The sequence below is a fragment of the Stenella coeruleoalba genome, assembly GCF_951394435.1.
Source record: "Stenella coeruleoalba genome assembly, chromosome: 10".
Taxonomy (NCBI): domain Eukaryota; kingdom Metazoa; phylum Chordata; class Mammalia; order Artiodactyla; family Delphinidae; genus Stenella; species Stenella coeruleoalba.
Genome location: NC_137156.1, coordinates 2,709,140 through 2,723,384, shown reverse-complemented (window position 1 = coordinate 2,723,384; position 14,245 = coordinate 2,709,140). Strand labels below are relative to the sequence as shown.

Below are 14,245 nucleotides of genomic sequence, written 5' to 3'. Positions count from 1 at the left end.
AAAAATTATTTGTGGGAAGAATAAGTAGACTTCTACTTCCAGGCAAAATGGGCCAAGGGAGACCAGATTTACCCTCTCACCAGAGGTGACTGGAAAAATGGCCAAAATACATGAAACAGAGGTTTTCAGACACTGGATAACAGGTAGCACAGGACAGTCACCCCAGAGAGAAGGGAAACAAATAAAATGATGTCTACAATGACCTCCAGCTTCCTGCCTTGAGAAATTTTCCAGACCCTGGTACAGAAAGGGAGACCCAGTCAGAGCCCAGGGTCTCGCTGAGCTGAGGAGACATTAGAACTGGGAGTCCAAGGAGGCCAAGGCAGCTAAAGTTCACAGGACTGAGCATCAGCGAGCAGAGCCGAACAACGAGACAGGTGCAGAAATTCCTACCTGCCTCTTAAAAGGATACCTATGATTCCACTGGGCCCACCAGATAAACCAGGATAACCTCCCATTTCAAGATCCCTAACTCAGTCCCACCTGTAAAATCCCTTTTGCTGTGTAAGGTAACAAACTTACAGCCTCCAGGGATTAGGCCGTGGCCATCTTTGGAGGGGCTGATATTCCGCCTACCCCGGTGATATAAATAAATGATGGCTCAAATTTTAAAATGGGAGGGAAGAGGCCAATATTCCTTGCAGAATATTCCAAATCACTTAAGCAACTACTCCCTGTCCACAACATGAAGCTTCACCTCCTACATCCTCAAGCACGGGCTGGACTCAGTTCTTGCCTCCAAAGAACAGAGTATGAAAAGGGGGAAGTAGTAATTGTACTGCAGAAACTTTGCAAACGCCGCCTTCACCAAGTGATCGGGGTTACTATCACAGTGAGAAGCTGTGTTGGCAGAAAGCACCCCGACACGATGCGAGGAGAAGGCCACTTCACCTCTGTGAGATCCTCCCCAGAGACCTATGGCTCCAGTCCAGTCATAAACAAAACATCAGACAACTCCAAATTGAGGAACATTCTGTGAAATACCTGACTGGTGCTCCTCAATGCTGGAAAGGTCATGAAAAACAAAGGAAGGCTGAGAAACTGTCACCAACCAGAGGAGACTCAGGACATGACCAAATGCCACGTGGTGCCCTGGATGGGATCCTGGAAAAGGAAAGGGATATTAGTGGGAAAACAAGTGACATCTGGATAAAGTCTAGAGTTTAGTTAATAGTAATGTATCAATATTGGTTTTTTGACACATGTACCGTACAGTGGCAACGTAAGTTATCCAATCAGGGGAAGCCATGTGAGGGGCATATGGGTGCTCTCTCTATTATTTTTTATAACTTTTCTGTAAATCTAAAATTATTCTAAAATTTTAAAAAATTAAACCAAAATAAAGGTTTGTTTTCAGACGCACAAAGGCTGAAAGGATGCATTGCCAGCAGATGTGCACTTCAAGAAGTATTCAAAGCAATCCTTCAGGCAGAAGGAAAATGCCGCCCGATGGAAATCTGGGTCTACATCAAAAACCCAAGAACCAGAAACGGTGACTACATGGTAAGACTCTTTTCCTATTATTTATATCTCTTTAAAAGATAATTAACAATAAACGTGTATTGTGGCATTTATAACATACATAGACGTGAAAGATGTGACAATAGCACAAAAGTCAAAGGGGGAAAATACATGCAAGTGTGCAGTTTCAGGTTCTGATACTATATGTGAAGTGGTGCAATATCATGTGAAGATACACCGTGATAAAAGTTCGAGATGCACACTGTCAACCCTAAAGCAACCACTGAGATAACAAAAGCTTACAGCTAATAATAGCTAATAAGCCAACAAACGGGATAATATATAATAAAAAATGAGATAAAATAAAATCAATCTTTTCTGCCAAAAAAGGCAGAAAAGAGAGGAACAAAGGAACAAACAAAAAACAGATGGAAAAAATAGGAAACAAACGGCAAGATGGTGGATTTATACCCAACCATATCAATAATCACATTAAGTGTATGTGGTCTAACACCCCAATTAAAAGGCAGAGATTGCTGTACTGAATTAAAAGATAAAAACTGCTCAACTACACACTGTCTTCAAGAAACTCACTGTAAGTAAAGAGACATAAGTAAGTTAAAAGTAAAAGGGTGGATAAAGATATATCACGCTCACTGTAACCAAAAGAAAGCCGACGTGCCTATGTTAACATCAGACAAAGTAGGTTTCAGAGCAACAAATGTTATCAGAGATAAAAAGGATTATTTTATAATGATACAGGTGTCAAGATAATGATTGAGAGAATATAACAATCCTAAATGTTTACACATGTAATAAGGAAGCTTTAAAATATAGAAGAAAAGGCTGATAGAACGACAAAGGTTAACAGAAGAAGTCACAGTAATAGTGAGAGACTTCAGTAGCCCTCTGCCAACAAGCGGTAGAAAAAATAAACAGAAAACCAACAGGCTATAAAAGACCTGAACAATACCATCAGCCAAATCAACCGAATTGAATTCGTTTATAGAATACTTTATGCAGCAATCGTAAAATACACGTTTTCAAGGGCACACATAACATTTACCAGACAGACCATATTCTGGGCCGTAAAACAAGCCTCAACATGTTTTAAAGGATGCAAGTCATGTAAAGTACATTCTCTGACCACAGTTAATAATCAACAGTAGAAAGATCTCTGAAAAAAAAATCCTCAAATATTTGGAAACTAAATAGTATACTTCTAAATAATCCATGGGTCAAAAACAAATCAAAAGGTGCAAACTATTACATACAGGATGGTTGGACAACAAGGTCCTACTGTACAGCACAGGGAACTATATTCAATGTCCTGGGATATATCATAACGGAAAAGAATATTAAAAAGAATGTATACATATATATATATATATATATATATATATATATATATATGTATAACTGAGTCACTTTGCTGTCCAGCAGAAAATAATACAAAACTGTAAATCAACTATACTTCAATTTAAAAATAATAAAAAATAAATCAGAAGGAAAGTTAGAAAGTATTTTTAACACAATGGAAATGAAAATACAACATATCAAAATCTGCAGGATGCAGATGCAGCAGTGGAGATCCTAATAGGACCTTCCCATCCCCCTGGGCCCTGCTCAGACCTCACCTCAAGGCTCTGAGCTCACTGGAAACCTTAAAACCAGAGACACTGCTGAGATGCAGATAAGATCCGAGGCAGCCTGGCGAGGCCAGTGTGAGTGGCTCTGCTGCAGCCCAGCCCGCGGCTCAGCCTGAGGCCAGCCAGCCATCTTCCCAGCCGCCCTCAGGAGGTGCATACCTCTCCGGCACATTTCTACAGGCCACGGGGCTCTCAGGGCTGCTTCTAGCAGTTAAAATTCCTACAGGTTAAGGTTTCCTGTTAACTTACCTAGTCATCTGAATCCCACAGTACACGGAAAGCTGCTGGGGGCAGAGATGCTGTCTGCTTCACTTTGGTCCCTCTCAGTGTCAAGCACGAGAACTGTGGCTGAACTTAAGCATCTTAACTGCAACTTAACGCCTCCACTTGGAAGTCAAAAGTGCATTTTTTATAACAGCTGCATCATATTCTATTCTAGTTATTCCCTAACATTGCTCTGGTATGCATCTTATGGTAACACGTCAAGATGAATCCTTCACTCCCACTTCATTCCACTGTCCTTCTCCTAGTCTTCAATTTTGTCTAAATAGCACCACCATATACCTTCAAGCCAACGCCTAGAAGTTATCCTTAACTCATATCCTTCTTTCATACCCCACAGCCATCCATTCGTCCTAAGGTCCTGAAGCCTCTCTGTCCAAAACACATGGCAAGTCGACTTCCTTCTCTCCATCTTCACTGCTCCACCTTGGTTCAAATTCATCTCTTATCTGAATTAAATTGACCCCTGACTGCTGTTTCGCTCCTCCATCCATTTCCAACTCTGCCTCCAGACTGGCCTTTTCAAGACATCTTCCTACTTACACTTTTCCAATAATTTCTCTTTAATCTCAGGATAAAATCCAAACTCTGAACATAACCTACAAGGTCCTAAATGATATGGTCATTTCCTACTCTTCCTCCTTGGCTTTGTCCTTCCTCCCCATCTCTTGCTAGATTAAAGCCTCAGCAGTCTCTCCTCTGTTCCTTGAACTCCCAAGCTTCTTCCTGGTGCAGGGCTTTGGCACTGGTTCCCTCTGCTGGGCACCTTCTCCCCTCAGACATTCGTATGTGTAGCTTCTTGCCATCATCTGGCTTTCAACTCAAACCCGACCTCCTCTGAGAAGTCTTTCTTGACAAAGCCCCAGACAGCACCTTTTAAAATCAGGACCCTGGTGTGTTTTCTACACGATATTTAATATTGAAATTATTTTATTTGTCTATTATTTTTCACCTCCTTGCAGCAGAATGTGAGCTCCCTGGAAGCAAGGCTCTGGTTCACCACCATCTTCCTGGTGTTTAGGACACGCCAGGCTCACGGCAACCACTCATAAGCACCTCCCGAAGACGCTGAGGAATGAACTGCAATTCTCAATATCTGTAATTTATCAGAAAAAGTAAACATTTTCCTGTGGAAAATTTCAATAGAAAGGAATATAGTTATCCAGATTCAATGTAATCATTTCTTGATGGGCTTGAGACCTGCAATTAGTACTCAATATGAATTCAAAAAGGTAGAGCAGCGACAGAGTTGATCCTAGCTTCTGAAAATCAATTGAGTACAAAGTTTTAAGAAATCGTTGCTTAGGAATATACAATTAAGCAAGTTAACCCCAGCTCCATTAAAAAGATTTATGGCCTTTGGTGTATCTGCCATTACTTTATTTGAGTTAGGAAGGAATTTATTGCCTTTAAATACCCAGCATTAGTGACAGAAAAGGTGAAACAGCCCATGGGTCATCTCAAGTTTTATCTACTATTTCTCTTTGAAAATATACACTTCCACTGAGTCCTTATTCCCTTGAATATATTAAAGAGTAGAATCCTCTGAAAGACACATAATTTTAGAGCTCTCTACCTTCTGTGGCATTCCCAAAGAAGATCAAAAGAGCATACTATAGTGTCTACCCTACAACAGTGCCCACTGCTGATCTAAAGGCCTGCTCTGTACTGGGTAGCGTGGGCTTTGGCTCACAACAGGAATCGGATAAAATATCTTCTGAAGATAGAGCATCTTTCCCCACTTGCCACATACGCACATCTCTCCACAGCCCCAAGGCCTCCCCTGCCCACCCCGGACCACAGTGGCAGCTCCCATCTCCAGCTCTCCCGAGTCTGCCTGTCGGAAGAGTTCCGTACTCTTCACTGGGCCAAACAACCAGGCACTCTGCATAATGAACAAAACATTTACTGTCTCATAATGTACCTGACATCAGGGCCACCAGAGAGCCGTGAAACAAGCACAGGTGTGCACGGGTGCGTGTTATCTCAGGGCACCTGGACGAAGGGACAAAGGGCAGGGCTGAAGTCAAGCCAGCTGAGTTCGCCAAGCCAGGGTCTCATGGGGCTGCATATGCCCGGCTGAGGCACCCTTTCTCATCCAAATACACGTGTGCCACGTGGATTAAGGCTGGGAAAAAAAAAAGATTCCTCAACTCTCCTAAGACCTGCAAAACAAGAAGGTGGTCTCTCCTCTCAGACCAATCTGATTCTTTTCACTGAAGAGGAATGGAAACTGAAGGATATCAGAGGTCAGAGACTGGCCCAAAGGGTTTTCATGGTCCCTTCATTCCCACACCAAGGCAGCTAGTGCCCGCACTGCTTCCAGCCCTCTGCCTGAAGGGGGTCTGGATGGCGCTCTGTATTTAATGGACAGGTGACGACCAAGGCAGCAGTCTTCTCCATCTGAATGTCTTCACTCTGGTGGGACATCCTCCAAAGCGAGGAGGTTCTCAGGGCCTTTCAACTTGCTCTGGGGCAGAAATTATGGGCCCGAGTTAATAGTTAATCACAACTCTCTTAACTCAATTGGTTCAATGAAGGACAATTATTTTCTAGTCTTACTTTTCTAGTAAGAAAACGGAAAGCTCATATCGGATATCAACTATACTTCAATATGAAAAAAAGTGAAAAAATAAAAGAAAATGGAAAGCTAAGTCATACAGTTTGTAAACCAAGAGAGGATCCCCCCCAGAAAATTTGCAGAAATTACCTATTCTCCCTATTGATCATAACAGATAGCTTATCTGTTGGGAAAGAGACTCAGAACTATTTGGAGAACCTTGGTTAAAAATAATCAACAACTGGGCATATATCCAGAAAAACTAAAAGTAGTGTACACCTAAGTTCACACAACATTATTCACAACAGCCAAAAGGTGGAAGCAGTGTCCATCAACAGATGGATGGATAAACAAAGTGTCATCTACAGATACAGTGGAATATTGTTCTGCCTTTAAAAGGAAGGAAATTCTGACACCTCAGGCTACAATGTGGATGAACCTTGAAGACATCATGATAAGTGAAATATTCCCATTGCAAAAGACAAATATTGTATGATTTTACTCATATGAGGTCCCTAGAGGAGTCAAATTCGCAGACAGAAAGTAGAGAAGCAATTGGGAGAGGAAAGAATAGGGAGTTGTTGTTTAATGGGTGCGGAGTTTCATTTTGGCTACATGGAAACTTCTGGCAACTGGATGCCCAGTGTTGTCACTGTACTTGAAGCAGCTGGATTGTATCCTTAAAAGGCTCTAAGAAGGTAAATTTTATGTTACGTGTATTTTGGCACAATTTAAAAAAACAATCAGCAACAATTACAATTCATTAATTTCATCCTTTTCCTTTAATAAAAATCTCCACATATTAATGTCAGATGGTCTTAAACCCATAAACGTATTTTCCTGGGAGTTTTCCATCAAACCTCTCTAATCTGTAATCCTTTTCCATTTATATCAGATTCATTTATCTGAATTCAATTTAACACAGAGGAGACTCACTTGGATTAAAATAATAAGGTGTTTGATTTTTTTTGACACAATATTTGTATTTTCTGACTTTAAAAAAAGTATTGCTTACCAGAAACTCTGTATGTATGTTTTCACCGTAATCCATGTCCTTGGTTCTCTGATCACACAGAGAAAACACTGTGGTTCAGCGTCTGAGCTTCCAGAGCAGGTCATCCACTTAGTAATTGGGAGACGCTGGGCAAGCTACTTAGGCTCTCTGTGCTTCAATTTCTTGATCTGTAAAATAACAAACATAGTTGTAACGACCTCTGTGGTAATGTTGGATGATACGCGTGGCACATTGCGGCTTTCCCATATTGCTCAACTTAAGTTATTGAACTTAAGGGTTACTGAACTCCTACTGATGTTGTTATAGCAAATTTGGGTCCTAAGACCCTCCCTCCCCTGCGGCTTCCTGGACCGGTTCTACTGGAGCCTCACTCTCCCTTCTCTGCCTCAGCAGAAAGAGTGGAGACCTGCTGTTCCACAGCTTCTCCTCAACAAACTCATCACTCCGTGGGCACCCAGGGCTCAGCTGCACTCCAGCAGAATCCTCTGCTGCTGCCGCCTGACACACAATGAACGATCAAAAGATGTCTGCTGGGACTTCCCCAGCAGTCTAGTGGTTAAGACTACGCGCTTCCACTTCAGGGGGCGCAGGTTCCATCCCTGGTCAGGGAACTAAGACCCTGCATGCTGCACAGCATGGCAAAAAGAAAAAAAACAAAAATGTCTGCTGAAGGAGGGAATGAATGAATGAATCAACCAGTCAATTTTCCAGCCTTGCTACATGCTGCCAATAAGTTAATGAAGCAGGTGACCGTGGCAGATGAACGGCAGATCCTTCCTTTTAGGTCAATAATGTTAATAAACACTTTGTCTCAACTTCCTGTGATTGACAGCAACACTAATGGGTTAATTCCATCTGGGCTGGGTACCTGTGGAGTCTCTGTAAAGTACACGATGATATTCATGAAGGCTGCCTGCAACTTTAATTGGGCTGAAAATGCTGGGTGGTAGGGAATGTGCACCATATTTCTTTCCCATGAGATCCCACAGATGCTTAGAACGAAAAGAGTTATTCAAGATAATAATCATATTGTAATAAACAAAGTATTACAGTGGCTGGGTTGGCCTTGTGAATTCTCTACAATGAATCCGCTTACTTCAATTTACTTCAAATTGTTCAGCAGGATCAAAGACACTGTTGAAGAAGGAGAATCAATGGTCCTGCTCTAATCAGCAGAGATCCAATAGCCTAGCTGAGAACCCAAGGTATGGCATCATCGAGTGCAGCACTGCCCAGTGCAGTACTGGGAAGGGAGGGATGGGCAGCCCACAGCAGGCACATCAGAAACAGAAAATCCAAGGCGCCAAATGCAAGAGACCAAACAGAATGACGCAACGTAAAATGAAACCCACAGGAAGCAGCCATTATAACCTTCCTCCACGAGGTAAGTGTGAGCACTTCTAAAATGAAAATAAACTGTCAGCAGAAAAAGAGAAACTATAGGAAAGGGCCAAATGGAAATTTTAGAACTGAAAAACAGAATGTCTGAAAGAAACAAGGCACTTGGGAGGCGCAAGAGCAGAATGGAGATGACAGAAAAAGTTCCCTGAACTTGAAGATGGAGCCATAGGAATGATCCAACCTGAAGAACAGACAGGAAAAGGGCAGAAACATAAACAGTCACAGGGACCTGTGGGACAACACCCATATCACTGGAGTCCCTAAGAAGAGGAGAAAGATGTGTGACAGTCAAAATATTTGAAGAAATAATGACTAAAAACTCCTCAAATTTAGTGAAAGACATAAATTTAGAGATTCAAGAAGTTCAGGGAGCCCCAAACAAGGTAAACTCAAAAAAATAAATAAACCCATGCATATACACATCAAAATTAAACTGCTAAAAACCAAAGATAAGGTCTTGAAAGCAGCCGTAGCAAAATGATACATTATGTGTAGGGGGATAATAATCAAATACCACAGATGCTAGAGAATACAAAGGATTCCTTGTCAGAATTCATAAAAGCGGTGGAGTGAAATCTTTAAAGGGCTGAAAGAAATACCAACGCAGAATTCTATATGCAGTGAAAACATCCTTCAGGGGTGAAGGTAAAATAAGGGTATTCTCAGGTGAAGGAAAACAAAAGAATTCACTGCGGGTACGTTTGCTCTAAGAGAAATTGCTAAAGGAAGTTTCCGCTTGAGGAAGATGTTCCCAGAGGGAAACTTGGAACTTCAGGAATGAAGGAAGCACAATAAAAATGATAAATGTCTGGTTAAGTGATATTTTTCTCTTTTTAAGTTCTCTAAAATATGTATGAAGGCTGAAAGCAACAATTTAACATTGTCTGGGAAGCTGTCAGTGTATGTAAATACGATACATGTGACACCGTAAGATAAAGGGGGAGGGTAAAGAGACCTATGTGGTTGCAAGCCTTCTAGGTTTTTCCTGAAGCTGTAAAAAAAAAAAATTAACTCTAACTAGACTGTAAAAACTTAGACCTGGGTATTATAATCCCTAGAGCAACAGCTAAAAAAAACACAAAGGGATATAGCCAAAAAACTAACTGATATATTAAAATAGAATACTAAAAAAATACTCAGAGGAAGGCAGAAAGGGGGAACAGAAGAAGGAAAAGTGGAGGAAACAAACAGAAAATCACAAAATGGTGGGACTAATTCAACTACATGGATAAACACATTACATCACACCATTTCAAAAACAAAGATGGTGAGATTGGATTTAAACCAAAGAAACCTATATACTGTCTACAAGCAACCGACTTTAAATATGAGGATATATTGGGTTGACCAAAAAGTTCGTTCGGGTTTTCCCATAAGCTGTTACAGAAAAACCCGAACGAACTTTTCGGCCAATCCAATACATACATTAAAAGTTTGGAAATAGATAAATCCCAAAGAAAAGAAAGCTGTATTGTCTATATTAATATCAAATAAAGTACGCTTCATATCAAGCAAAATTATTTATCAGAGATTAAAAGGGACAATACATAATGATAGAACAGTCAATTCATCAAGAAGACATACACTCATCAATTTGTATGCACCTAACAACAGATCATGAAGCCGAAACTGATAGAACTGAATGGAGACATAGGTAAATTCACAATTGTACTTGGAAACATCAACATCCCTCTCTCAGAAATCTACAAAACAAGCGGACAGAAAATCAGTAGGTGACATTTAGAGAATACCCATCGGACCGTGAGAGAATACCCATTCTTTTCTAAGGTACGTGGAAACGTCACCAAGATAGACCATATGCTCTCAACGTATGGTTTGCTAAACAAACTTGAGCAAATCTAAAGGAACTGAATTCATACAGACTCTGTCCTTGGACCATAAGGGAATTAAACTCCAAGGCACATGTTCTTCACTGGCTCCCAGAGCTGCCTGCGTTGACCATCAGTTGCCTATGGAAGTAATTTGCTTGATAATTCACCCTTCATTGGCTGCCTCTGCTCTCCTGTCTTACTTTCCTACCTCACATCAACGTTTCCTGGGATCATTTCCCAAACAAACTCCTTTCTTGGGGTCTGCTTCTAGGAGAACCCAAGCTCTGACTACTGCATAGACAGTTAATTCTTGTTATTCATGGAAGTTAGATTCTCCAAAGTCAATGTAGTTAGTGAATACTGAATTAGCGGATACCGACCCATGGCTCCTAGGAAAAACAAAGGGCCAGGTTCCTGTGAGCCTCTGGTCAAAACATTTTCATCAACTGGTCAACACAGAACCTTGTTTGATATGTATTTTTATTTAAACACGTCTTATTTAATATATATTGCTGCTCATGCCAGCAGCACTGTAGCTCATGCCTGAATGATGTATCTTCCCCGTAAGGCATGTCACAGCCTTCTTGCTCTTAGGGACACTGGACAGCACTTCGCACTAGACTTGGGGACCATTTAAACAGCAGAATCACCCCCAGCACCACCACTACCAACAACAAAAAACAAAAATGTGGAAAACATTATACTAAATAGACCACAAAAAGGACATGTATTTACAGTGTGGGATAGAACAAGAAGGCAGAGGTCTCCGTGATCAGTCTCAGCTGGCAACACGCGTGCAGGGAGACTCAAGTCTGTACGTGTCTGCAAATAACAGAGGAAGCCCCGGGGGTACTGATTTTGAGGTTACGAATAAATTTTCACAAGTTAGGTGAATTCTCAAATACAGAATCTGAGAATAGTGAGGATGGACTGTGTCTTTTCAATCTTTTTTTAAAGTCTTAAAGTGGTGATTTATGAATAGAACTTTAAACTTTCTTATACAGAAAGGAGAGTCCGGGTCACCTTTGCTGGTCAGCAAGGATGCCCTCTGTTCCACCAAACAGGGATGCTCTCTTTCAAAACCCTGGAACCAACGTATACTATATAACACTGTGCTGAATACAGAGCTTATGGGTTTTTTGTGGCTCTTTTCAGCTGACCTTTTATTGTGGCCATTGTTCTTGTTCTTTTCTATGCATTTGGACAGGTTATAAGTTAAGCTTTGGTGTAAACATGAAGAACTGGGAGGACCCTGGAAAAAAACCTGCCATTTTTTACACAATAATATCTATCGGTTCCAATCATTCTCAGACGGGGATGCCTGAGGGAGATTTCTTTGCCAGTTGAAAAGTAATCCTAGAGCCCAAGGCTGGTTTAATGTCTGCACAAACACCCCCCAAAAAGTGGATAAAACCAGCCTTGGGTGAATGAACACATCCCACAGGTGATGAGAACTACAGCAGGGGTAGAACAGTGGGTCAAATGTTTACTTTTGAAATGTCTTTCTTCTCTAAATCACAACTATTGGGACTAGGAAAGAACACTCAAATGCATATAAGATTCCAGAAGACTACCATTAATATCTCTGACATGAACATACAAGGCTGTGTAGGAAGATGATACAAAGCCTAACTAGGAAAAAAAAAGAGCATTAATTTGGAAAAGAAAGCATCATAGCAGCATAGGTTTAACTGATCTCAAGCAACGTCATTGCAGGAAACAGTTGCGATACAGAACACAGAACGTGACTAACGATCTTTAATGACTAATGGAAGACATAACATATTTTCCCCCCAGAAATTTATAGAGTTAATAATACCATAGTTTCCTTGGTACCACTTTTTCTAGTTTGTTTTACTGCAGGAACCTAGCAATAGTCAAATTCTTTCTCCATTAGCTACCACTCACTGAAAAAGAAATATTTCAAAGCACAAAAACACTGATGTTAATTCCTTCTGACAACTTAATAAAAAGGTAGCAATTTACTCACAACATATTATCAAACATGGAAAAATATGGCAGAGATAAGAACTTTTAACACACATTCACAGGGTATTTTGTGTCACGGATTGTGTCAGGAGAAGGGCAGTGGGGTTTACCGTAAGGGTAGGAGACTTCCCCGGGTGTCCCTTGGGTGAGTAATAAGACAAATGACTCACCACACACATAACACAGTGACAGCTACTTGGAGAAAGAGAAGCCTGAGAAGATCACCAGAGATCTCCTGTGAAATCACAGAAGGAGGGGACACACCCAGTGGAGGGTCAGAGGAGACTTCCTAGATAAGATAGTGCCTGGAATGAGAGAACATGCAAATACAGAGAGAGAAACTGAGCATCCCAAGTTCACCGGAAACGAAAAGGTTCAAGTGTGGGGCTGGTGAGAGATAAACTGGGCCGTAGGCTAGGGCCAAGTCTTGAGGACCGTATACGTCAGGCTAAGAAGTTTGGATTTGTTCGGAGGCGAAGGGGTCCCACTGTGAGATTTTCAGCCAAGCGGGGGATGATTAGGGGAGAATTATGAGTATCGTGTCAGGTTTACAAGGTAGGGAGATCAGTCAGGAAGCAGGAAGAGAGTGGATTGCAGATGCAGGGCTGAGATCAGCAAAACCGGTCAGTGGCTGTTATAGGAACCCAGTAATCTAAGCAACAGTAACCCAAACATGATAAGTGCCTGAGGTAAGACAGTGGTAGGGGAAAAGGGGGGGAAATGAAAAAGTACTTAGGAGGCAGGATCACCAGGACACAGCAACCAACAGAAGTGATGTGTCAGTGAGACAGAGGGAGCCCGGGTGCTTCCGGCTCCCGGTCTGCATGGTTAACTGAATAACGGTGTCAGAATGTCCCTCGTGACTGAGCACGACAGGCTTTTCACACATCATTATAACAGCACCTGATGGTTTAAAGATCAGAAATTAAAATAATACTACGACTGCAGGAGTGTCAAACATGGTAGATTCTACTCTGTAATGTTAAAAAGGAAACATTTAGCTCCAACACTGAGCACAACACTGTGCCCCTAAGACTCATTACAGCAGCGGACAGCTCCTCCCGGGCACCTGCGGCCACGAGGGGGTATCAGGGATTCTCTGCACGCAGAACAGGATCGACTCCCCTCCTAGGCAGACCCCTCCCCTGCAGTCAATACTCAAAGATCTAACCAGATGGGACGTCCCCCTCCCAAAGCCTTCATAAGCACTGGGGGAACCCGCTCATATCACAGGATGATTACAGCTTTAGGTGAGGTCTCGGCTGGGCTTCCGCGTTTCTTTTTTTTTCTTTTTATCTTTTTTTTTGCGGTACGCGGGCCTCTCACTGTTGTGGCCTCTCCCGTTGCAGAGCACAGGCTCCGGACGCACAGGCTCTGCGGCCACGGCTCACGTTTTTACACTGACTCTATAAACCAGTTTTTCAAATTCTTTTTTATCATCCTGCTGGTTCCCTAATTAATGGGTTAGGTAAATCTTTGACACGTGCTCCTGTATTTTTTAAATGATACTTTGACAAAAACGGCAAATTTCCCATACCCCACTTTTCTGTGTAAAATATAGTAGGCATAAGCCTGAGAAGTCTTCACTTGTCTTACGAAAAGTGTCACCATCCAAATATGCTTACCAGTAAGGAATTTTTTTTAAATTAATATTTCTGTGAGCGGTGTTTCCCCTTCCGGAGCCCAGTGAGTCTTCCAGTACCTCAATCTCTTCTCAGGCATTTCCATTCCTTCCGAGGGTTACTTACGTCAGCCTGAGAGAGGGTCTCAGGCCTTTGAGAGGCTCAGCTCAGCCTACCAACCATCACCTTGTAACATCTGGAGAAAGGGTTCAGAATAAGTCCAAACTGTTCTACACGGCCTTCAGTCTTGCCCCCCACCTATGATGAAGCACAAATAATAAAATTACTTGGGACTTCAACCACTTGCAAGTCTCAGGTCCTCGGGGAAGTCATCTAATTAATCTTCGCGGCCCTCACGTTACACATCAGCAAAACAGGGCGACAGCATTTTCCCTGCAGGGCTGCTCAGAGGACAAGAACGAGCCTGGCTCACT

The 14,245-nt window shown here is 41.9% G+C and overlaps 1 long non-coding RNA gene across 1 annotated transcript; it reads right to left on the bottom strand.

Moving 5' to 3' along the window:
• Positions 1-221: 221 nt before the first annotated feature.
• Positions 222-14,062, bottom strand: LOC307192189. The gene is made up of 4 exons (XR_013830006.1): positions 13,815-14,062; positions 6,968-7,134; positions 4,345-4,488; positions 222-1,104 (listed from the first exon to the last, which is right to left on the bottom strand). It is a non-coding gene; the product is annotated as an uncharacterized lncRNA (long non-coding RNA).
• Positions 14,063-14,245: the final 183 nt, after the last annotated feature.